Genomic DNA, 25035 nt, shown 5'->3' with positions numbered 1-25035 from the left:
ACCCTAGTGACAGTGATTGTCTCAAGGTCCTGCCTTTCCCACATTCCCGTGACCAGCAATTTTTGGCATGGTTTTTATGTCTTCCACTGTGAAGACCGAAGCAAAATAATTGTTTAAGGTCTCAGCCATTTTCACATTTCCCATTATTAAATCCCCCTTCTCATCTTCTAAGGGACCAACATTTACTTTAGTCACTCTTTTCCGTTTTATATATCGGTAAAAGCTTTTACTATCTGTTTTTATGTTTTGCGCAAGTTTACTTTTGTAATCTATCTTTCCTTTCTTTATTGCTTTCTTCGTCATTCTTTGCTGTTGTTTAAAATTTTCCCAATCTTCTAGTTTCCCACTAACCTTGGCCACCTTATACGCATTGGTTTTTAATTTGATACTCACCTTTATTTCCTTGGTTATCCTTGGCTGGTTATCCCTTCTCTTACTGCCCTTCTTTTTCACTGGAATATATTTTTGTTAACCTGTCTATCTGTTCCAGGGGTTGAAACAACTGTTCCACTACTGCAGTATATTTGTTTCTAAAATGTAGATGTGTCCAATATATTGGACAATATTTACTGTCGCCGTCTCAGATTCTGAACCACAGATTAATTTAAAGCAGAGAATCTGATGGCACAGAAGGAGGTCATTTCGCATATCGTGGCGGTGCCCGCTGAAAAAGAGCTGTCCAATCTAATCCTACCTTCCAGGTTAGGTCCGTAGACTTGTACGTTACAAAACGTTAAGTGCATATACAAATCATTTTTAAACGTGATGAGGGCTTTCTGCCTCGACCATCATGTGAGGCACTGATTTCCAAACCCCCACCACCCTCTGGGTGAAAAGGGTTCTGTTAAACTCCCCGCTAATTCTTCTAAGATTACATTGTTTTTTCCCAGGTTTTTGATCTACCTGATAAGGGAAATAGGTCCCTTCTATTACAGCTTCGAAGAAGGTCATACGGCCCTCCGAATGGCTGCTGGCTCTCTGCAAAAGCACCTCAGCAAGTCCCACGCCCACGACCTTTACCCTGCAATTTTTTTGCTTTCACATATTTATCCGACTCATTTTGAAAACCATGACTGAGTCTGTAACATCACCATTGGAGTGCATTCCAGATCCTAACTACTCGCTGCATTAGAAAGGTTTTTCTTATGTAACATTTGGTTCGTTTGACAATCACTTTAAATCTGTGTCCTCTGAATCTCGACCCGTCTGCCAATGAGAACAGTGTCTTTCTATCTACTCTGGCCAGACACCTCACGATTTCGAATTTATCTCAGTTATAGTATTAATTCCTATATTATTATCTGAACGTAGTTTATTTATATCTCTTTTGGGGAAGACAGGACCATGGCACATTTGAACAGGAGTAGGCCACACAGCCCCTGAAGCCTGCTTTGCTATTCATTACTTCGTGTCTGATCTGTATCTCGATTCCATTTACCCGCCTTTGCGCTATACCCCTTGAGACCACTACCGAACAAAAATCAATCTATCTCACTCTTGACACCTCCAATTGTCCGTCTGCCTATGGGGAGTGAGAGTTCCAGATTGCTGCCACCATTTATAATTACGAAGTGCATCCTGATTTCGGTCCTACATGGTCGAGCTCTAACTTAAAGATATTTAACCATTGTTCTTGATTCACCAACAAGAGGAAATAGATATAGAAGCGTGACCCCGACCCACCGGTCGCCTGACACTTTAATTCTCCATTTCACTCCTACTCTATTCATCCCTTGCTTGGCCTCTTACACTGTTCCAACTAAGATCAACGTAAGCTCAAGGAACAACACGTCATCTTTCGATTTGGCACTTTACTGCCTTCTGGACTCAACGTAGAAATCAACAATTTCAGACCAGAACCTTTGTCCCTATGCTATTTTATCACATAGCAGCTGTTGAAGATTCTGCCATTTCCATTTACACCTCACCTTTCGCTTCTAAATTTGCCCTATTACCAACTCCTTTTGCCTTGCACCATCACCCCTTTTGTCTCTTAACCTCTCCTTTCTTCCATCCGATCACAAACCTTACCTTTTGCTCTGTCGTCCCCTCCAACCTATCCCTATCTCTATGCTTGCTTAATAATCTGCCACATCTCTAACGATTTCCACTTCTGACAAAGGGTAAGTGACCTGAAACTTGTACGCTCTTTCTCTCTTCAAAGTTGCTGCTTGAACGTTGAGTATTTCTGCATGTTCTGTTTTTAGTTCAGAGGAAATAGATATTCATTAGCTACCGTCTCAAACACTTTCAACAGTTTAAGCACCTCAATAAAATCACGTTTCAATCTATTACGATTAAGGGAATGCAAGCCAATTTAATGCAATCCACCCTCCTTATTTAACCCTCAAACAATGCTATCATTCTGCAGGAATGTGGCTCCAAACATTACAGATGGGATATGACCAACGCTGTATAAAATTGAAGCTTGGCTTCCTGCACTTTGTATTCCAGCCCCTTGACATAACGACATGCATTCAGTTAGCCATGTGACTGTATTTTAATCATAAGTACTTGCATTGAATGATATGTGTACGTGGACTCTCTCATCTCGTTCTCAAGATTGAACTCCATTTGCCATACTTTGCCCCCTCATTTCATCTGTCAATTTGTTTCCATCTGCCGTACTAACTACCTCTTTGCTCACATCTCTTTTCCTTATCTTCAGGTTATCAATGTTACCATTATTTCCAGGCAATTATCTCGGCTGCTAGAATTATAGTCGAGGGGGAAGTTGGACAGCAACCCAAAGGGGAGATGTTTTGAAGGGACTGATAATTATTCTGAGGGAGACAATTGACATTGGGAAAATTGGCGGGGAAATTCAACTTTGGTCGATGTGAAAACGGATGTTAGTGAGTCTGCCACATTTATACAGAACCCACTCCCTCAATTTGCCTTGCCATTGATTTGAATTGAAGAGAAATTCTAACGCAAAGTACAATGGACTGTAGATCCACACTGACCAGTTCACACTCTTGCAGAAATTGAATTCTACTCCCTATGGATCTATTAACCTAACGTCATTCCAGGTGAAATAATTCAACTGATATTAGCTAAATGCATGGGTTCACTTTCTGTGGGTTTTCTGACAGCACTCACCACTACACTACTACCGCCCAATTGAATCTCAAAGCACTTCTGTTTTGTCAGACTGCCAAACTTATAGCAAGTTACTGATAGGCTTGAAATTAGTCCAATTGAAGAGTGTCAAACTCATCCCTCCTACATAACTGTCTTGATAAATATATCCTCATTCCAATGACATTTTCGGCTTAACTATTTAAATATATCAGAAGGCAATGCCCTTTTACCCAATCCTGACGTTTACACATTCATTTGTCCAATTTAGAGAATCACATACATTCAGCACCAGCGCAAAGACATCTGCTGTTTCCCTCTCTCTACAATATTATCGCTACAATCCCAAGATCTCCAACAATTCATATTATCACTTCTAATATTGTGCATTCTGGATTTGCAATACAAATGTCCCTAGGATTTACTCACTTGAAATATCTACCATTCTCCAACCTGTCCTAGCAGACAATAGCCCCTTCTCCAACTTTCCAATCCTGCCGAAGTCCATGGGCTTAATGTCGCCTCCTAAATCCGTCACCAGCTCTCCTACAACGCAATGTTAGTCACAAATTACATCCTGTGTGATTGTGCACGTGATGCCCTCACCCTGCTCATCTGTCCCGACTGGTCTGCAGCCTTTGGCATTTGACAACAACATCCTGCTCCAACACAATCCTCCGTTTTCCAGCTAAGTGGGACTGCCTTGGCCTGGTTCCAAACTTGTCAAAACGCACATAGCCAGAGAATCTCCTGCAGTGCCTTCTCTTCTACCACAGCATTCCTTCCAGAAAGCACTAAAGATCTATCCTCCGTTAAAATAAAACAAAACCAAACACAACACAGAAGCATTACAGTTAAAAAAGGAAAAAAGTGTATCCAGTGATAGAGTAGTCATGCTTCGGTTTACATTAAACCAGTAAAAAAAAAACTAAGTCAGGTCCAGTTCCTTAAACCTCGCCCTATCTGTGCTGGGTAAGCTGCAGGGATTCTCTGGTTAGAACCTCCTGTTTCAGAAACGACAAGTCCGCCTTTGCATTCAGCATTAATGGCAAGCAATGGACAGGCTGTTCAGGGTACCGCTCCTTGAAGGTAGCCAAAGTTCATAACCGAGTTTTGCTTTGTCACCCACACTGATACAATTTTAGCAAACAAGCATCGTGGTTTTTACAAGAATGAGTACTCTACAGAAGTATTCATTGGCTGAAAAGCGCTAAGGGGGCGTCGTAAGATCGCGAAAAGCACGATAGAAATTTAAATCTTTCTTTCTTTGAATAATCAGTGTATTTTGTAATTCTTGCTGAGTTTTAATGTTCGCTCTTGTTCTACTGTTATCTCCGTGTTCTGATGTCATCTCCCTATTCCAAAGCGATATCAGCAACCTTCATATCTTTATCTGTTCTTGAGCAAAACATTAACATAGTAGTGATATTGTGATCGAGGTTAGGATGCACAAGCACAGAGTTTAAACCATCTCTGTTCGAATTATACAAAAGGGAAGTGCTGCAAATGCTGCAAACCTGACATTTAAAAAAACCCTGAAAAAAGCGAGAAATACTCAGCAGGTCAGACAGCATCTTTGGAGAGAACAAAACAGAGTTAACATATCAGCCTGGTGAATTCATGAAAGGTCACTGATCTGAACCGTTAATTCTTTCTCTACCTCCACAGATGCTGCCGGACCTGCTAATTATATCCAGCATTTTCTGTTTTTATTTTTATACTACACATACTGTTCAACCACAATTACTCTATTAACTGTTCTGCATTTGTCGCATATTAAAAACAATGCAAAAACTTATATCTATTCTTACACTGGTTGGAGGAAATGCGTTGCTACTACCTGTGACGTGTGTGCATTGCTGATATCAGACTCTCAAGAACGTCATCAAGTGGAGAATCACATGCTATCAGCTGTGTACCATCAGTCTGCTGCACTACCAGCGAGCTACTGTACTGGGTTAGCCAATGCTTCCAGTCTGAGTCATCACTGATCAATTATGTGCCTCCCCCTCAGTTCAACTCACTGAAAACAGAGATATAAAGAGTCACATAATGTGATACCGTTAACTTTGAAATTATCGATACCATCAGCACCCACCTACAGGAGTAATATATACTCCAGGTACATTACAAAAGTGCTTTCAATGTAATTGCTCATTTATGTAGTGCAATGGATATAAAACTTGGGACGTCACACATTGCAGAGTGCTTGAAATCAATGACATCAGCCGAGCACTATAACACGTAGATAGTTCGCCATATTGCTCTGCAAGCAGTGAAGGTGCAAATTGCCCTCGATAGTCAAGACCAAGTGTATAATTTACACTTTGGGTACAGCTGGTAAATTACTGCTTGAGGATTGGCTGCCTGTTATACAACCCCGCCCAATTGCCTTGAACTGTGATACACCCAATCCAGCTCCGCCGACAGGGGTAAACAATACTGTAGGCAGTATAATCGATTTGTCCAAAAGTATAGCAAGGTAGTAACAGTTAGACGTAAAAATACCAAGGTCTATCTAGTTCGCCTTCTACCACCATGGTAATCACGTTATACAATGATGATGTGATTGTTAAATCGGGGCCAGTGGCCCAGGGCAGCACGGCCCAGGCCACACTGCAATATGTGTGCCACGAGGTCCGTGCAGCAGAGCAGGACTCCATTCGTCTTGGGTAATCCTTGCAACTGGATCAATACCTAGCTCTGTCAAGCCCATGTGGTGGCTGGTGTGCAACAACACCCCACGTTAAAGCAAAACATGCACAGGCATCTTCCGCCATCTAGGTTATAGCTCAGAACCTGGAATTTTAGGTTCTTCTTTGGAACACCTGTGAACTTATCCTGTTTTAGCGTTAAAGCAAGTCATCCTCGTTTCGAGAAACTGCCTATGCCGATGATGATTGTTAAAAAATCAATTTCTATCAATTCGTCGACAGCAGACCCAGACACGACATGTGTAGTGGAGAACTCAGGGAACCATAGGACCAAAGACACGTTTTCCCTCCCAGGACACTTGCCACATGTCCTGCCGCAAATGAATTAGATAAATAGGGAATGTGACCATGAACATTTTATTTCAAATGCAAGCTCACCCCTTCCCCCAGGTAGGAAACTTTAAAGAGACATACAACACAGGAGGACTTACTTAATCTCCATCGTGGGGGGGGGGGGGGGGCAGCGGGGGGCTGTTTGTGGGTGGAGGTGGCATCGTGCTTGAACCTAAAAATCCACGTAAGTTAGGAAAAATCGAAAAATTGCTCAAACTCAAGGGAACAAGGGACTTTGAAAAATATACCATTAAATGCCAATGGATAACCAACAATGAATTACACAGCTCGTGGACACCATTGTAATGGGTGTCAAAGGCCTATTTCATCAGATTAAATCTGGATATACAGGTGGAATATGAATTTCCATTGGAGATCTCCCAGTCTCCTGTCTTTACTTTTCTCAAGACCAGTGGATCCCCAATGAAACAGCGTAAATGGCTGAAAACGATAAATAAAATCCGTGTAATTAAAACCTACAGCACAGTATGTAGGGTAGATGTTCAATGAAGCAAATTACACCAATGATTCTTTTCCTACGAATGGTTCACTCTGTCCAAAAATGGACTTGACTACAAAGGATCTGATCAGACGAAGTGCAACATTTCGAGATTAGAAAGAATGAACCTACATTTAAGTACTGCCATTCTTCTCCTCGGGATATCTCAAAAGTCTTTAAAGCCAATTAAATACTTTAAAAATGTGGTCACTCTTGTAATGTAGGGAAAGTCGACAGCTGATTTGCAAATATCAAGGTGTCACGAATAGCAATGAGATGAGTGGCGAGATAAACTGTTTCCGTGATGCTGGTTGAGGGACAAATATTGGCCAGGTCAGCAGGGAGAACTTCCTTGCTCTTTTTCAAAAGATGCCATGGGATTTTTTTACATCTACTTGAGAGGGCTGACTCAGCTTAACGAGTCATCCGAAAGACGGCATCTCCGACAGTGCTGCACTCTTTCAGTACCACACTGGGAGTGGTAGCTTCATTATGTGCTCAATTCTTGGGAGTGCATCTTGAACCTACACCCTTCTGAAGCAGAGGTGAGACTGCTACCAATTGAGCCACGGCCGAAAGGCATAAAATATGCATGAAGCGCAAAATACTAATTTCTTTGGGTGGAACATTTGATAAAGAAATGCACTTATATCGGATCTGTGATGTCAGCTGCACATGCAAAGCATGGGATTGGCCTGCTGACTTGCGGATTTAAGGTTTGGTAAATAATTGGGAAGATCAGTGGTGAGTTCGGGGAAAAATACAGAAATAAATCAATTTTATCGATCTTCCAACTAAAGATCACACGGAAAATTGTGGTCTTTACTTAATTATTAAAACATTCACTCGCTGTGTAAATAAGTTGGTTCTTATGTCGTCTCTGATTATTTTGCCAATCGTCTTAAATCTGTGCAATCTGGTTCTCGACCTTTCCGCCAATGAGAACACTTTATCTCTATCTGCTCTGTCCAGACCCCTCATGATTTTGAACATATCTATTAAATCTCCTCTCTACATTCTCGGCTCTAAGGAGAGCATCCCAGCTTCTCTAGTCTATTCACTTAACTGAAGTCCCTCATCTGTCAATGTAGTAATTCTCTTCTGCACCCTTGCTAAGCCTTCACATCCTTCCTCAAGTGTGGTGCCCTGAATTAGACACAATACTCCAGTTGAGGCCGAACCAGGTACACAGGCTCATCATAATTTTTACGCTTTTGTACTCCTTTCCTCTATTCGTGAAGCCGAGGATCCCATAAGATTTTTAACCGCTTTCTCAACCTGCCCTCCAACTCTCAATAATTTGTGCACAGGCACACCTCGGTCTCTCTGTTAATGCACCCCCTTTAGGATTATGTCACTTAGTTTCTATTGCCTCTTCCAATTCGTTCTACCAAAATGTATCTCTTCACAATCTTTTGCCATGTGTCCGCCCATTCCAGCTATCTATCTCCTCTTGAAATCTATCAGTATTCTCCTTACTGTTTACTACACTTCCGAGTTTTCTGTTATCTGCAAATTCTATGCTATAAGATACTATGACTCTATAAATTTCTGTTCGAAATTAGTAAAACAAAATCACGTTTAAATAACTATTAAAGATGCAGCACATCAGTCCAAATAAAACATCGGATTACTGGAAGTAAAAATTGGGCCCGATTAAAATTCTCTTTGAGCGAAATGAATGAAAAGCTCTGACGTATCTGATATACATTTAGCTTGGAGAAACAATGTTTAGTCAGTAATTCAAAATGCAACGTTGTGGCATAAGGGAAATGCTTGGTATATGGACAATATCTGAAAATAAGTCAACAGTTAATAGGAATATTGACCATGGATCACCTGACCTACATATCATCTTTATGCCGATGTTTTACAGATTCAAGTGAAAAAGTTTCAATGCGTCCTTAACCTGCAACACCATTTTTGGGAAAGGTAGAATGAAAGCGTCGATCTTCTCTGTGAATCAGCCACTGGAGATATAAAGTTGAGTCATGTTTTTAGCATTCTAAAATAACACTTCTCCTCCCTAGTAGTCCAAGCAGACCCCAACCTTCTTAAGACTTGAATTTTGACAGCAGTCGCCAGTCGCATACCAGTGCATGCTGAGGACTGTAGACATTCCCATTGCACAACCTCAAGACCCAGAGGCCGTTTGGCGGTGTCAGTGCGACAGTGCTGTGTCTGTCGAAAGATTCTTTGGCTGTAGTGACGATGCATTCGCAAATGTTCTCCACGTCGATCTCCCAGCAGTGCCTGCCTGCTGTAAACCCTTCCTGGGCCAACACTCCGCCATAATAACTGAATTGCTTGGTGTTGTGAGGGATTGCTTTTAACTTCGAGCGGCCCTTAACCATCGTGTGGTCCTTGGAGTGGACACTGTTCAAGTTGGCTGACTGACGAGTCCAAGGTCAAAGGAGCAGGAACTGCAATCGTGCTATTTAGAAAGCCGCGATCAAATTAAAAAGGAGGAACATATTTCCAATAAATTCATCTGGGGCTGCGAAAAGCTAACAGAGTGTAAAAGGGAAGATAGCACTAACCTCGGCCGGAGAGCGGGCTGAGATGGAGTTCATCTTTGAGTTGCAGTTGGCCAGAAATGTTGGATTTGAGCTTGAATTGGGACATGTGTAAAGTGTATTAATTAAGGATTATTCTTGTGATAGTGCGAGGAGAGGACAGTGCATTTGTATGGAATGGATGGGAGGGGAGGAGAGAAAAGCCTCCGTGCCTCTTGTTCCTCTCACTTAATCTCCTGTACTCCTGTTGCTATATGGTGGCGGTTTTCCTGGCTTAAAGTATCTGTAGCTCCTGCCACTTTTCAATTGTTGGTTTGGCTCGCTTCCGCCACTTTCAATTCGGCCTGAAGTCTCTGGAGGTCTGCCTCAGCCTTCGCTTCTTCCGCGTTCAACTCGGCCATTTGTGTCACTATGACCTCAAAGACTGTGTTTTTAGCGGTGGCAGCAGCATCAGCTCGAGCTTTGATCAAGGTATAGCTTGAGGACAATGTTCTTGAGTACCTTGTCGAGTGTCCCGACCCTCTGCTGATGCTCGATGATTAATCTAGGATCACAATGCAGAGCCGCTCAGTCATGTGGGCAATAGCGTTGTTCGTGAGGTGACCATTCTCTTGGAAGATCGATGCAGTTTGTTGAGCATCTTCCTTAATGCTCCAGTTTTATCTTGCGTGTCGAGCTCACTGAGCATAGACCTTAGCTCTTCGTACGAGCAGAGTGCCGAGCGAGCCTCGGCCATGGCTGTTTGATGAGTGGTCTCATTCTCTGGGGCACCTCGAAGACTTCAATAATTGGTTCGGTTGTCCACCATTGACGATACAGTTTATTTTTACCTACGTCCACACCATGGTTGAGGGCTTTTAGGATAGGCTACCTCTCTCTGTGTGACCGAGTCAGTGGGGCTGGATCACCGGGAGAGATCTCCTTGAACTCTGAGCTTAAACTATCCTTGTGGAGGGTACTTGCACTATCAGGAACGCCTGACATGATGATCTTCTTCCTAGTTACTCAGGGTAATTCTTAAGTCGTGTTTCAGATTTATTTTCACTGTACTGTTTCCGTCAGAGTGTAGCGTAAAGCAAGCGATAACTCTGACTCTCCAGCTAGTTTCAACACTACACCAAGAAATACAGCTAAAGATCAGAGCACAGAATTCAAATCCTTAAATAACTGTAGTGAAAAACTGATGGAAAGAATAAAAACAGATCTAGAATTCGTGTTATACAACAGTAACAATCGTATTGTATATCTTACTGTACACCAAAAATAAAATACAACAATTCCAGAATGATTGGGTATGGAGAAGTTACTTACATCACTCTACTTCTTGGAAGGTTCGGAAATTAGAAAGTCCCGATTGTGATTTAAATAATTGAAAGCAATTCTAGCTAAAAAGGATGCTTCTTCCCTGCTTCTCTTTCTCTTTCTACCTGTCTGTGTCCAATTGGAAAACGCCACCTTTTGGCGGGAAATCGGTAAGTCAACCTAAGTGGCTCCAATCTGTTAAGAAGCACCCCAGTCCATCAGAGATGCTACCGATTCTACTGTCCTAAAACACACCAAGTAGGCTCTAATACTGAAACACCGTGCTGACAGTTTCTCTTATAGTATGTGAAAACGTTTCACCATTGTTGATTATCGGGGAGCAATGCACAAGGACTTCGGATCAAGGCGTATAATGGACAATGTGGGCTGGGGCACCCTTTAAGCATCCTGTGCAATTTTACTTTCAAAAGAAAATAAAGGAAAAGACAATCATGCTTTGTGTGTAACCACCTGTAAATCAGTTCTGCCTCCTTTACAACTGCTGGTAGATCCTGGGACAATTTTTACTTTCAGCATGAAACTGGCGATGTTGGCTATTATACAAACTCCAGCCACTTCAAGTTTATTTTTAAATCATTCACATAATTTGGGTGTCGTTGGCAATGCCAGCATTTATTGTCATTGTGAAGGTCGTGGTGAGCTGTTATTTCACAGGGCAGCATTGCTGTAGTTTCAGAGTCACAGAACGACGAGACTGGGTAATGACGGCATTTTATTTTCTGAAAGGACATTAGTGAAGCAGGTGCGTTTTCACTATCCAGTATTCTCATGGTCACCAGTTGTTTTAATAATACAATAACATAAAAACTATGCTACCGCACGCGTGGCTCAAATACAGAATAAAGAAGGGGAATTCTGACGGAATTTATAATGCGCAGGTCATCCGATGTCTCCTGTATATTTACTCGTCCAAAAGTTAAAATTTCTGCCTGCACCCGTGGTTGAAATTTTCAGCGAATGAGGCGACGCTGTTTGAGCATCATGGACAGAGCGAACATCGCCACTGATTGCTGTGGTGGGAGATCTCAGAAGCACAGCAGGTAGAGGGGTCTTGTCGCAACATGTGAGAACATCTGGCAGATAGAAAACAGGGTCCTTCTGATCTCTATGTATAAGTACAGGCGACAAAAAAACGGCAAGCCTGTGTCTGGTCTTCTCATGTTATGTTATCAGAATTATAGAGAGGGAAGAGGTCTTCTGGAAAACAGGAGTTTAATTTTCACTTATATCGCGGGGAAACTGAACGATGGCCAATCCGCCTCCCGTTTTAAACCTCCAACGATTTTGCTTCCCGTTCAATTGAAAATAAATCCTGGAGTGCCGTTAAACGGCCCACCAATTGCCAGCTTAATGGGAGAGCGGGTGAGGGCTTCATTATAGCAAATGCCATATTTACATTTCCGTTGAATGTTCTGGGTAATTTTAACTTCTGGTGACGATCTCCACTCATTATATCCCTCTCTCGATTTTCCATTCTAGAGAGCTCCCGGAGAGGGGTGCAGGTGGCTGATGCACTATCAGCTATTTTGCATTCACTCGCAAAGTTAAATTAACACCGTACATCCAACAAAGAATGGGTTAATAATAAGACTTATTTCCCAGCGAAGGATTGATAACTGCATGTAAGAATTACATGTAAAAGTCTGTAATCACCATTTGTATGCAATGATAGCCTGAATTATATAAGACATGTAACTCTTTGCTCATAATGAAAGTTTGTGTGGAAATCGTAACGACAAGACTGAAGCTTATCTTTTGTAAAGAAACTCTTTGACGCTTTTCACAATTGCACAATTAAATTGTAGCGAGTTAAATACACCCCTGCGTCTTTAATTTAAAGAACAAATCAAGCTGTCTGCCAATTCTGGGTATACCATCTCAAATTGAAAGGAATATTCGCAACCAACACATTCTCATTTTCAAGCAACTGATAATTAATTATTCCTTTCAAGGTTTTTAGACATCCTGACTCCCCAAATCAATTCCACCATATACATGGCACAAGTCCAGGAGTATGATGCAAATCTTCATTTTCCTGGATGAGTGCAACTCCAATAACATTCAAGAAGCTAGGTACCACCCGCTTGATTGCACCACATCCACCAGTTTATACATTCACTCCCACCACCAGCGGCGCTCCGTGGCTACAGTGTGTATCATCTACAAGGTGCATTGCAGCAACTTGCCAAGGCTTCTTCGCCAGTACCTCCCAAACCCGCAAACTCTATCACCTAGAAGGACAATGGCAGCACGACCATAGGAACAACATCACCTGCAAATTCCCCTCAAAGTTACACACCATTCTGACTTAGAAGTATATCATCATTCCTTCATTTTCAGAGGGTCAAAATACTGGAACTCCCTCCCGGACAGCACTGTGGGGATTCCTTCACCAAACAGAGTGCAGTGATTGAAGAAAGTGGTGCAACAGCACCTTCTCAAGAGCAATTATGGATGCGCAATAAATGCAGGTCTTGCCAGTGAAGGTCACGTTACATGAAGGAATTTTAAAATAATAAAATAAAATATTATGTTATGAACTCAAAGTGCCAACTTTGCACGAGATATTGCCGGGTTATGAGTCTGCTCACACAGTTTAAACATGTTCAAAAGCCAAAAACATGGCTCACGTATCTCACAAATAGTACATGTGTATACATACATAAGTCAATTCACAAACTTATACCAACACACATCTGTAGGAAATGCATTCAAAATGCATAATACTTCCAGCATCCAAGGCAAGACTACAAAGGGTTAAAGGACTTTTAGCTCTGAGCACTGAACAGTGAGTGGGCCTAAAACAAACATAACATAGTCTTATTTTAAGGACAAACTTTCAGACAAAAATAACACTGTAATTTCTTAAACATTCATAGTCATGAAAACTTCCTTATTTAATACAAACTTTGACACAAACTGAAATTCCAGCCTCCTGTAAGATTCCTTTAACTCAGTACTTCTCATGTTTGATTTTCCTCAACACAGAAGCTGGCAGTTTTTTACCATCAGCTTCACTGTCAGTTTCAAATTTAAGTTTCTTTTTTCGCCTTTCGGACTCTCATCTCAACATTTTGGTTTGATTAACTTCCTGTCTTTTCCTTCTTTTTCTGAGCTCCCAGATGGATTAGTGTACACCCGAGATCACCATTCCAGCTTTGCAGCTGCTGCCGTTGATTATCCCAATTGGCATTTATCTTCTGTCATTCTTTCCCCCTCTATCATTTATTGTGCTTCCAAACGTTCCCCTTCACTTACTTTCTGTGCTTCTGAAGATTTCCTCCTGTTATTTCTGTTATTTCATCGCGCTGTGCACAGAAATAGGTTGCATAGTACAACAAGCATGTCTCTTTTTCTAATTTGACGTTACACAGACACACTTGACTCCGGAATGTCTCTATTGCCTTCTGATATGAGTTTGTTCCCCGACTCATCAGAAAGGATACTAAAACTCTTTATCCCTGGGCTGCTCAAATTCTGTCAAACCAACCATCGCTATAAACTCGTCACTCTTACTACTGGTCACAGTTTCTGATATGCCTTGAATTGTCCCTTTATAAACTCATCAACTGTCCATCAACATCCGGGGAAAGCCTCGCCAATTCGTAAATCAAACACAATCAGTTTCTCTACAGTTTGGAGACATATCCTTTTTTCTTGGCATAACGAGCCCACATGAGCCTTGCTGGTGAATTATAGGTGATGCAAGGGTGTCATACGACCAGCATCTGTGTAGGCAGACGTGTCGTTTGTGTAGCACATTAAAGATTGTGTTTGGGGGATATCGGCTCAGTAACACTCCATCAATTTTGAATAATAGCAGGGGTATAAGAATGAATTCTCAACAGCCACAAAGTCTAGAAAATTTCAGTAAGGCTAGAAGATTTCAGGAAGTATCCTGGTTACAGCCGCGGGACAGATGAGAGATGAGAGACAGGAATAAGAAGGTGCAGACTAATCACAATCACATTTTCTACCCAGAGCATAATGGGATAATATGTTTCAATTAAATGCTGTAAACTGCTGCTCGAAACCTGTAATGTATTAAATCTTGCTTGTGCTGAATAAATATAACTACTGTCCCCAGGGCGCAACAACTTCAAATCATTTAGAATAAGGGACCATGTGGGATACTTACATCACCGTCCAATTACTTCAATGGAGAATCAAGTAGGGCGTCAGCAATAGCAGAATTTTACATTTAAATGTTTTCGGGACTTTATCGGAATAAAATGTCCCAAGGCACGTTCAACAGGTGTTTTGAGAAAAAAATTGATATTTAGCTACCTAAGGAGATATTAGCACCACTGACCAAAAGCTTATTCAATAACGTAAGGTTTTAAGAAGCATTTTAGGGTTACATTAAGTTAAAACATTTCTCGGTAACAGAAACACAGCTCCAGCCAAGCAGAGGCGGTAAGGCTAAGGGAGGGTATTCTGGCTCATCATCATCATCGCCAATCTCTCGGAATCGAGGAGGACTTTCTTCCACTCTTAAAATGAGTACTTAGGTGGATGAACAGACCAATAAGAGAACAGCAGATAGGGCAAGTAGGGCACATAATCGTTGATGGAACGGGTGGGTGGGACTGATTTACCTCATGGTCTTTCTGCTACATGTGCTTGATTTCTGCATGCACTCGGCGATGAGAATTGGGATGCTCAGCGCCATCCCGGATGCACTTTCTCCATTTAGGGCGTTCTTTGGGCAGGGACTTTCAGGTGTCAGTGGGGATGTTGCACTTTATCAGGGAGGCTTTAAGGGTGTTTTGTAACGTTTCCTCTGCCCACCTTTGGCTCGTTTGCCGTGAAAGAGTTCCAAGTAAAGCGCTTGCTTTGGGAGTCTTGTGTCAGGCATGTGAACAATGTGGCCTGCCCAGGGGAGCTGATCAAGTGTAGTCAATGGTTCAATGCTGGGTATATTGGCCTGGCTGAGGACGCTGATGCTGGTGCATCTGTCCTCCCAGGGGATTTATACGACCTTGCGGAGACATCGTTTGTGGCATCTTTCCAGCGACCTGAGATGTTTGCTGTACATGGTCCATGTGTCTGAGTCACACAGGAGGGCGGTGTTTGCCCTGTAGACCATGAGCGTGGTGAGCTTTTTGAGTGTCTGGTCTTCAAACAGTCTTTCCCTCAGGTGGCCGAAGCCTGCACTGGAGCACCAGAGGTGGTGTTGAATCTCGTTGTCAATGCCTCCTCTTGTTGATAGGACGCTCCAGAGGTAGAAGAAATGGTCTAAGTTGTCCAGAGTCACGCCGTGGATCTTGATGAATGGGAGGAAGGGCTGTGCAGCGAGGATCAGCTGGTGGAGGACCTTTGTCTTATGGATGTTTAGCGTAAGGTGCATGCTTTCGTACACCTCAGTAAAAACATTGACTATATCCTGGAGTTCAGCTTCTGTATATGCGCAGATGCAGGCATCATCCGCATACTGTAGGTCAACGACAGAGGTTGGGGTCGTCTTGGACCTGGCCTGGTGATGGCGAAGGTTGAAAAGGTTCCCACTCGTTCTGTAGTTTAGTTCCACTCCAGCGGGGAGCTTGTTGACTGTGAGGTGGAGCGTGGCAGCGAGGAAGATTGAGAAGAGATTTGAGGCAATGACGCAGCGCTGTTTGACATCGGTCCAGACATGGATTGGTTCTGTAATGGACCCGCTGATAAGGATCACGGCCTGCATTTAGTCATGGAGCAGGCGGAGGAAGGTGATGAAGTTTTGTGGGCATCCGAAGCGGAGGAGGGCGCTGCATCGACCCTCGCAGTTGACAGTCTCAAAGGCTGTTGTAAGGTCGAAGAAGGCCTGTATAAGCTCTAGCGTTGTTCCCTGCATTTTCCCTGCTGCTGTCGCATTGTAAAAAGCACGCCCGTTGTGCCACGTAGGGGACAAAATCCACTCGGCGACTCAGGGAGGAGCTCTTCGACAAAAGGGAGAAGACGATTGAGGTGAACTCTAGTCACAACTTTCCCAGTGGCTGATAGCAGGGAGAGTCCTCGGTCATTGCCGCAATCGAACGTGTCCCCTTTTTTAAAGATGGTCATCATTACTGCTTCTCTGAGATCTGCTGGCATGCTCTCATCTCTTCAGATGAGATAGATAAGGTCATGTATTCGCGCCAACAGTGCCTTTCCGCCATACTTCAGTGCCTGGTTGTTAAGCTGTCTTATGGCGTTTGCTACCTTGTACAGTGTTGGGGTTTTGCCGAGGTGGCGGAGGGTGGCAGGCGCCGGGAAGGATAGGGGCTGCAGGCTCGGCCATCAATGGTGGAGTGACTAACATCAGTGATGCCGAAGAATATAAGAACATAATAAATAGGAACAGTCGAGGCCATTGGCCCCTCAAGCCTGATCCGCCATTTAATAAGATCATGGCTGACTTGTTCATGCACTCAGCTCCATTTCACTGCCCGCTACACATAACCCAGAAGAAGCCAGAATTAGAGTGGCGAATTGATCACGGATGGTTTCAGGGCAATAGATGATTAAATATGTAAGATCGGGTGAGGCTTTAGAGGGATTAGAAAAAAAAGATACCAATGTTAAAATCGATACATTGCCTAAGCGGTGGCCTTTTATTTTTCTGTTCCAATGATATTTCCCTGTTCCAGTACTATCATCCTGTTACGAATTTATCCCTCTATTCCAATGTTATATTGCTTTTCAAATGTCGTGTTCCTTTTCCAATGTCCTTTCTCTATTTCATTTTATGACATTAACCATTTAAAATAAGAATATAAAACATACGAAATAGGGGCAAGAGTAGACCATATGGCCCCTCGAGCCTGCCCCACCATTTAATATGAACATGGATGATTATTGCGAGAGGGATGGAGTACAAAAGCAGGGAGGTCCTGCTGCAATTGTATAGGGTATTGGTGAGGTCGCATCTGGAGTACTGCGTACAGTTTGGTCACCTTACTTATGGAAGGATATACTAGCTTTGGAGGGGGTACAGAGCCGATTCACTAGGCTGATTCCGGAGATGAGGTGGTTACCTTATGATGATAGATTGAGTAGATTGGGTCTTTACTCGTTGGAGTTCAGAAGGATGAGGGGTGATCATATAGAAACATTTAAAATCATGAAAGGGATAGACAAGATCGAGGCAGAGAGATTGTTTCCACTGGTCGGGGAGACTAGAACTAGGGGGCACAGGCTCAAAATGCGGGGAAGCCAATTTAAAACCGAGTTGAGAAGGAATTTCTTCTCCCAGAGGGTTGTGAATCTCTGGAATTCTCTTCCAAAGGAAGCAGTTGAGGCTAGCTCATTGAATGTATTCAAGTCACAGATAGATAGATTTTTAACCAATAAGGGAATTAAGGGTTATGGGGAGCGTGTGGGTAAGTGGAGCTGAGTCCATGGCCAGATCAGCCATGATCTTGTTGAATGGCGGAGCAGGCTCGAGGGGCTAGATGGCCGACTCCTGTTCCAAATTCTTACGTTCTTATGTGCTTCTCTCTACACTTGCTTAAACATCTGCCACATCGATAAGTTTTTCCACTTCTGACGAAGGGTTATTGACCTAAAATTTATACTCTGTTTCTCTCTCCAAAGATGTTGCCTGATCCGCTGAGTATTGCCAGCATTTTCTGTTTTTATTTCAGGGGTAATAGATATTCATTATCTATCATCTCAAATTCTTTCAACAGTTTAAACACCTCAATACAATTACCCGTCAATCTTTTACGATTAAGGGAATGCAAGCCAATTTAATGCAATCCATCTTCCTTATTTAACCTTCAAACCCCGCTATCATTCTGCAGGAATCTGACTGTAACCACTTCAGATGGGATCTGACCAACGCTCTGTACAACTGAAGTATAAGTTCCTGCACTTTGTAGTCCTGCCCCTTGAGATAACGACAATCATTCCATTAACCATTTTATTGTTATTTTTTATTCCTATGTACTTGCTTTGAATGATATATGTACGTGGACTATCACATCTCTTTGTTAAGATTGGACTCCATTTGCCATAGTTTTGCCCCCTCATTTCAACTGTCAAGGTACCGGAAAAAATGTTCCTTCCATCTGCTTCTTACTGCCTCTTTGCTCACATCTCCTTTCCTGATCTTAATGTTATCAGTTTTAGCATTATTTCAGACACTTATTTGGAACACTAGATTTGCAGTCGGGGTGGGGCAAGTTGGACAGCAACCCAAAGTGGAGATATTTCGACGACACTGATAGTTATTCTGAGGGAGACAATTGGCATTGGGAAATATTTGTGGGGAAATTCAACTTTGCCCGATCTGAAAATGGATGTAAGAAAATTGGCCACATTTATACAGAACCTGCCCTCTAAATTTGCCTTGCCATTGATTTGAATTGAAGAGAAATTCTAACGCAAAGTATAATGCACTGCTATTCCACTGCTGCCCAGGTAACACTCCTGTAGAAGTTGCATTCTACTCCCTATGTATCTCTTGACCTAACTTCTTTCCTTGTGAAATAATTCAATTGTTCTTAGCAAAATTCATGGGCTCGGTTTCTCTTAGTTTTCTGACACCAATCACCATCACACTACCGCCGCCTAATTGAATCTCAAAGTATTTATGTTTTGTCAGACTGCCAAACTTATAGCAAGTTACAGATAGGCCAGAAATTTGTCGAATTGAAGAGTGTCAATTTCATTCCTCCTACTTAAATGTCTTGATAAATATATCCTCATTCCCAATGACATCCTCGGTCTAACTATTTGATCATATCAAAAGGCAATGCCCCGTTCCTCCATGCTGACTTTCAGATACTAATCTGTCCCATTTACAGAATGCTATACATTCAGCAGCACCGCAAACACATCTGCTGTTTCCCTCTATCTCCAACATTATCGCTTTAATCCCCAGATTTCCAACAATTCACATTTTCACTTCTAATATTGTGCATTCTGGATTTGCAATGTACATGTCCTTGTGATTACTAAGTTGAAATATATACCATTCTCCCATCTGTCCTAGCAAACAACAGCCACTTCTCCAACGTTCCTTTCTTGCGCGAAGTCCATGGGTTTAATGTCGTCTCCAAAATCCATGACCAGCTCTCCTGAAACGCAATGTTAGACGCAAATGACATCCTATGTGATTGTGCAGGTGGTGCCCTCTCCCTGGTCATCCTTCCCGACTGGTCTGCAGCCTTTGGCATTTGATAACAACATCCTCCTCCAATACAATCCTCCGTTTTCACGCTAAGTGGGACTGCCATCTCCTGGTTCAAAACTTGTCAATACGCTCATAGCCAGAGAATCTCCTGCAGTGGCCTCTGTTCTACCACAGCATTCCTTCCGGAAACTACCAAAGATCTTTCCGTGGACTCCCCTAGTTCTCCTCTACGTGCTGACCCTTGGCGGCATTACTCAAATCCACAATGCCAGATTCGACTTATGCGCTGAAGATACCCAGCACCTTCTCAGCATCGCCTCTCTCGACCCTTCACAGCCTGTGATGTTTCAGGCTGCTTGTCGGACAACCAGGATTGGAAGAACAACAACAACAACTTGTATTTATATAACACCTTTAATGTAGTAAAACGTCCCAAAGCACTTCACAGGTGTGTGTTATGACAAGACAATTTGACACCGACCCCATAAGCTGAAATTATGACGGATGACCAACAGCTTCTTCAAAGAAGTAGGTTGTTAAGGTACATCTTACCGAGCAGTAGAGAGGCATACAAGTTTAGGGAGGGAATTCCACAGCTTGGGGCCTAGGCACTTGAAGGCACGGCGACCAATGATGGAGTGATTAGAATCAGGGATGCTCGAGAGGGCAGAATTACATGATTGCAGAAATCTCAGTGTTTGTGGTGCTGGAGGAAATTAAAGAGATAAGAAATGAAAAGGGGGGGTTTTAAACAAGGATGAAAATTTTAAAATCGAGGTGTTGCTTAACCTGGAGCCTATTTAGGTCAGCAAGCAAAGGACTGATGAGTGAATGGGACTTGTTGCGAGTTAGCACCTGGCAGGCGAGTTTGGATGACCTCAGGTTTAGATAGAATAGAATATGGGAGGCCAGCCAGGAGTGCGTTGGAATAATCAAGTCGAGAGGTACCAGAGACATGCATGGGCGTTTCTTCAGCAAATGAGCAGAGGCAGAGGTGGAGACAGGTGATGTTCCAGAGGTGGAAATAGGCGGTCTGAGTTATGCCACACATATAGGGTCAAAACCTAACTTTAGGGTGAAATATGACACCAAGTTTGCGAATAGTCTGGTTCAGGCTCAGAGAGATGCACGAGATTGGCCTGAAGTCACTGACTAGGCAATGGAGTTTCTGGCAGTGACCAAATACAATGGCGTTTATCTTCCCAATATTCAATTGGAGAAAATGTCTACTCATCCAGTACTGTATGTCGGACAATTTAGAGGCCGTGGAGGGGCCGAGAGAAGCGGTCGTCAGCATATATTTGGTAACTGATGCTGTTTTTTCCAATGATGTCTCCAAGGGGCAGCAAGTAGATGAGAAATGCAGGGGGGCAAGTATATATCATTGGGAGACACCAGAGGTTAAGATGCGGGAGCAGGAAGAGAGCCATTACAGGTTAATCTCTGGCTAAGATTAGATAGATAAGAATGGAACCAGGTGAGTGCTGTCCCATATAGTTAGAATACCGTGGAGAGAATTTGGAGGGGGATAGAGTGGTGAACTGTGTCATAGGCTGCAGACTGTTTGAGAAGGATGAGAAGGGAGAGTTTACCTTTGTCACAGTCACAAGGATGTCTTTTGACAGTTTGACGAGGGCAGTTTCAGTACTGTGGCGGGGGAACAGATTGTAGGGAATCAAACAATGAGTTCCACGAAAGACATGCACAGACTTAAGAACATAAGAACATAAGAAGTAGGAGCAGGATTATGCCATACGTCCCCTCGATCCATTTAATATGATCATGGCTGATGCGATCATTGACTCGGGTCCACTTCCCTGCCCGCTCTCCATAACCCCATACTCCATTATCGTTTTAGAAACTGTCTATTTCTGTCTTAAATTTATTCAATGTCCCAGCTACCACAGCTCTCTGAGGTAGCGAATTCCACATATTCGCAACCCTCTGAGAGAAGAAATTTCTCCTCATCTCAATTTTACTGGGCGGCCCCTTAATCTGTTTATGCCCAATAGTTCTAGGTTCCCGTGTCAGTGGAAACATCCTCGCTGCATCCACCTTGTCAAGCCTCCTCATAATCTTATATGCTTCGATATGATCACCTCTAATTCTTCAGAATTCCAATGAGTAGAGGCACAACCAACTCCACCTTTCCTCATAAGTCAACTCCTCGCAGAGCACTGAAGAGTCACAGCAAAGGGGAGAGCTGCAGTGATCCCGAGATGAAGAACCGAAGAACATCTATCATTCTGCTCTTCGCTATCTCGGGGAGCTTTATTGTGTTGTGGACGCCATTTGTGATACTTGACAGCTGTTTGGACATCACGCAGTCAAATGATTTCCAAGGTCCAAACCCTCTATATTTGGCGATTAGAATCGCCCTTCAGTTGATGTATTCCAGCTCCTGCACAAACACCTGCCTTTATGCTTTGACCCAGAAGAGATTCCGAGACGCGATTAGGAACATTGTGAAATATCCATTTACTCTCATTGTGAAATTATCTGAGCGATTAAAATAACTGCATATACTCGGAGTTAATTGTTGGGTATCTCAGCTGGAAGGCGCCAGCCGATTAGTTCGATGGGGGAGCTCTACACATGCATCACCTCTCGTTCTTTCCCAGAATCTCCCCCTGTCTTTTCCCTATCGGCGGAAAGTGATGATACTCCTCGCTGCCGCTCTGAACCTCTTCACATCACTTCTAATAACAAAACACAGAGCGTACAGTTGTCTGACACAGTAAGGAATCTTCACAATTTTTTCACCAGTGTTGATATTTGAGACAGCCGTAACCAAACGGAGATCAGTGGGAAGGTGGAATTTATTTACGCCAGTGCGACTGGACGAATTTTAGGGAGTGTGGCTGGCGATAAAGTCCCTGTGATAAAATATTGAGGAGAATAACGTTTCAACGTTAGAGGAGCTGGTAATGAACGCTGATGTGTGAGGATGTCCGGAGTGTGATAAACAAGCTGAAAGACATTAATGAGCATACCGAACCATTGATAGCAGCTAACCTAAGCGCTAAACGAGCTTACTGCTCCACAACCTATACACATAATGCGCTGATATTTTGGACCCTGTAGATAACCACATCAGTACAGGCTACACTGTTGTACCTCATGATTCTGTGTTTAGAATCGTAGAAATTTGCACCACAGAAGGAAGCGCTACGAACAATCGTGTCTGTGCTGGCCGAAAAAGAGCTATCCAGCCTAATCACACTTTCCAGCTCTTGGTCCGTAGCCCTGTAGATAACAACATTTCAATTGGACATCCAAGTACTTTAAAAATGTGATGAGCGTTTCTGCCTCTACCATCCTTTCAGGTACTGAGCTCCAGATCGCACCACTCTCTGGGTGATGCAAGTTCTCCTCAATTCCCGTCTAATCCTTCTACCAGTTGCTTTAAATCTTTGCCCGCCGGGATTGACCTCTCTGCTCGGGGAAATAAGTGATTCCTATCCACTTTATCTCGAATCCCTTCATAATTTCATACAGCGCAATAAAGCTTCACATCAGCCTCCTCTGTTCCAAAGGAAACAACTCCAGTCTGTCCAATTTTTTCTCATCGCTAAAGTTCTCCTGTCCTGGCAACATGACTTGAAGCTGTTTTGACCGGTGTAGAGAAGCCAGCGCCCCAGCCTTGGTGCGTTGCATACCTGTCAGTCTTTGATTTCGAACTCACATTAGACACTGTATGTGATGTGCAGCGTTGGCGCGGTAATTAATAAACGTTATCGATTGGATATCTGGCTATTTCCTGGTCCTTGAACACACCGTGAGGTGAACAATAGTGTGCCTCCTCAGAACCTAACACAGAGCTGGCTAGTTTGACCATTTCTGAAATGTTATCAATCAGGAGCTCGAACTATTACCGATTTAGCTCAGTCATTCTGATTGTTGGGAAATCCTTAACCTTTTAATAACAGAACCGTGGGAAGTAGAGACAGTTATATCTCTGACAATTAAATGCTTTCACTATTGTATCAAAACATTCACCTTAAGATGATACGTCAGTCCTAAGTGTAGAGGAATCACGTGTAAAGCACTTCCCAGCAATCGCCAGCAATATCCAGGCTGTGCGCGATACCTCTCTTTGAAGGTTGACAAAGTTACAAACTGAGTTTTGCTTTGTCACCTGTAAGATAAAACTTAACTGCATGTCGTGATAGTGTTTTAATAAAGCTTTAGTTATTTTTTTTGTATCACAAAATTAACTAAAATGCGTGTAAGCTTAGGTAACCATCGTAAAAGATGAGAAGCAATGCATGATGGTAAATTGTGCCTATATTATGTTAACCATTGTAACTGCTAAAGTACAGTTGTTAACTTAGAGCGAGGATGGTCAAGGTCAGAATAGCAGTTAGCCACGAAATAAAACAAAGGTCGACAATGCATTTGTTATTGCTAAAGCTACAGACGAAACTATTGTGTATTAGATAAGTTCTGAAAATTCCATATACGGTGTTGAAGGTCGAAAGCTGGAAATTAATAGCAAGAGTTGAAACTCAGACAGTTGCAAGCTGTCAACTGTGTAGGGGGGCGGGGAATGTACAAGAGAAGCAGCTATTGAATCCTGAAAGCAGCACGAACACAGAGGAATACTAGAAAAGAACTACAGTCAACAGAACACAACAAGAGACTGCGCCACAGTCACTCGTTAGGCACCGCTGGGGTTTGGAGGAAAAGATTGTCGACTATCACCTTGATAAGTATTACATCATTGTGTTGGATGTAAACCAATTAATACAATCTGTTGTGCTTATTTACAGAATGCGTGTATCTAGCGTGGTTTGTTCTGGTCATGGACATAAGTCTCACATTTTACATACCCTCGCTGATACAATGTTATCAAACATTCATCCTGGTCATTACAACAGTGACTACACTTCAAAAGTACGTCATTGGCTTAAAAGCACTGGAGTATCCTGAGGTCGTGAAAAGCATTATCGAAATGAAAGTCTTTCTTTCATTAATTAGCATATTGTCTAATTCTTGCTGGATTTTAATGTTAATTCTTATTCCAATGTTACCTCCATATTCTAACGTCATCTCTGAGTTCCAATGTGATCTCAGCAACGGAAATATTTTTGCTGTTCCTGAAATAAAGCTTTGCTCAGTAGTGACATTATGATCAAAGATAGGGTCAGCAATTACAGAGTTTAAAACGTTTCTGATCGACTTATACACAATAAAAAAACTGCAAATGCTGGAAATGTGAAATATAAAAAAATAAAATTGCTTGTAATACTCAGCAGGACAGGCAGCATCTGTGGAGTGAAACAGAGTTAATATATCAGGTTGGTGACCCGATGAAAGGTCGCTGATCTGAAATGTTAACGCTCTTCATCTCTCCACAAATGCTGCCAGACCTGTTGAGTATTTCTCGCATTTTCAGTTTTTATTGCTCAACTATAATTCCTACATTCGCTGTTCACTCTTTGTCCTTTATTAAATCAAAGCAAAAACGGGTCC

The sequence above is a fragment of the Pristiophorus japonicus genome, chromosome 19 (genome assembly GCF_044704955.1).
Source record: "Pristiophorus japonicus isolate sPriJap1 chromosome 19, sPriJap1.hap1, whole genome shotgun sequence".
Taxonomy (NCBI): Eukaryota; Metazoa; Chordata; class Chondrichthyes; family Pristiophoridae; genus Pristiophorus; species Pristiophorus japonicus.
This window is presented reverse-complemented; position numbering follows the sequence as displayed.